General features: G+C 41.8%; 1 long non-coding RNA gene across 1 annotated transcript; it reads right to left on the bottom strand.

The window, feature by feature from the left end:
* Positions 1–241: 241 nt before the first annotated feature.
* LOC122032700 lies at positions 242–1563 on the bottom strand. Its single transcript, XR_006126196.1, has 4 exons — positions 835–1563; positions 662–731; positions 525–591; positions 242–303 (listed from the first exon to the last, which is right to left on the bottom strand). It is a non-coding gene; the product is annotated as an uncharacterized LOC122032700 (long non-coding RNA).
* Between the last annotated feature and the right edge of the window lie 378 nt (positions 1564–1941).

A 1941-nucleotide genomic window follows, 5' to 3' on the forward strand; every position in this document is an offset into this window, starting at 1 on the left:
GGTAAATCCAACCACTCGACAATCCCTACAATACATACTCTACACGCGTAATCACAACAGAGTAGAAATCAAGAGTACAGACTATATATGAATTAAATAGAACATCTCTAAGCTCAAGCAAAAGTATCAAGCAGGAAAAATAGCAAATGAACCCGATATAAGGTAAAGTAACCTAATCCGGCAAATAACAACCATGCACTAAGCTCAAGGAAAATACATAAAGGAAAAGGAAGAAATACCCGCCTTATCTGTCGATCGTAATATGAAAATCCCATGTCCAGACGCTCGTCCCGAATCCAAATCCTGCGATCACATGATATCTATATATTATTTAGCTAATCACATAATCAACAACTAGCTAAACCCAGAACCTAATCCTACGTCGATTAGGTAATCCTATTTAATTCCACCTGAATATCCAAACCAAAGTAAATGATAAGTCCATCCTTAAATCCAACTCTTTCTAAGTCCAAACATAACCCACAATCACCACCCTAATCAAATCCAAACACCAAACCACTTACCCAAATTTGGATCAAGGTGAAGAAGTGCCTACTGCTAGAATCCATGACCAGAGCAAGGTGGAAGTTGCTGTCATCCAAATAAACACCCCTAATCAACACTGCATAAAGATCAAATACCCTACTAAAATATCACTTACCTTTAGATATAGCAGCCAAACAAAACTCACAGCTCCACAAGAACCCCTGCCGACAGCCACCAAGAGCCCCCTACACCAATTCTCCCCAAGATTAATCCATAAACCCAATTGTACAGCAAAGAATTGCTGAAACCCTAATCCACAGTACAAAATTCACCTTAACAGAACCTTACCTTAACTCCATGTCAACAACCACTTCTCCAATGGTTCACTGATCCGACAACGATTTCTTGCAATAGGTGGCCGGCGACAGTGTAGATAGCAACAGCAAGATTCAACAGATTCTGGGCTGGAACAAGGGCTGCAGTGGTTGAAGCCGCAACATACGGGTGAGGTAACGAGGGACTAGATCTAGGGTTCAGATCCCCTTCCTCTTGACTGCCGGTGGGTTGATCAGAATCGACGGCGCTAGGGCATCAACCAAGAATTGAACTCCTCCCTTGTCGCGATAACATTTGGCACGAGTAGCTGTGGGGATCGATAATGTCAGGGCGGCAATGACCATATCGGGAGAGGATCGATGATTAGGGTTTGTCTTTCCTCCACCTTGCCGAAGATCTTCCCGTGTAAGCGATGACCCGAAGAGGAAGACGACCCAATAGCCTCCGATGATCAGCGGAGAAGAAAGAAGGATCAGTGGCAGCTCAACACTGATGCGATCGGGAGATGTCCGCCGGCAGCGTGGCATCGACAACGTAGACAGTAAAGATGGATCGGGGAAGGTGGAAGTCGCGCGAAAGAGAAAGGGGAGGAAGAAAAACTCCAGCCTCAGGAGGGAGAGGAAAGAGAAGGCCTTAGCGCGAGGAGAAGGTCATCGGCATCGATGCCTAGTCGCCGGAGATCGCCGTCGATGCCTTGTCGCCGGAGATCGTGAGATGGGGGCCGAGCGAAGGGGGTCGGGAGAAATGAGTCGGGTGAAAGTAGAAGGAATAGAAACCTAGGTTAATAAAACTTAGGTTAGTTTAATTAAATACTAAGTTAATTCCGCAATCAACCCTTACTTAAAGGATACTCCAAACAGGTTTTTACTGTACCCCGAATCCATCCCCTCAAAATGGATCATACGGACTCCGTTTAAATCTCGAAAAATTCTTAAAAATTCCTGAAAAATCCAAGTAAGATTTTCGTCCAATAATATTTATTATTTAATTTTCTGTTATCTTACAAATTAACTTAAAATTATTTTCAAAATTAATTAACTTAAATTTATTTTCTTATAATTATTTTCAAAATTAATTAACTTAAAATTATTTTCAAAATTAATTAAAATTATTTTTAAA

The sequence above is a fragment of the Zingiber officinale genome, chromosome 11A (assembly GCF_018446385.1).
Source record: "Zingiber officinale cultivar Zhangliang chromosome 11A, Zo_v1.1, whole genome shotgun sequence".
Lineage (NCBI taxonomy): Eukaryota > Viridiplantae > Streptophyta > Magnoliopsida > Zingiberales > Zingiberaceae > Zingiber > Zingiber officinale.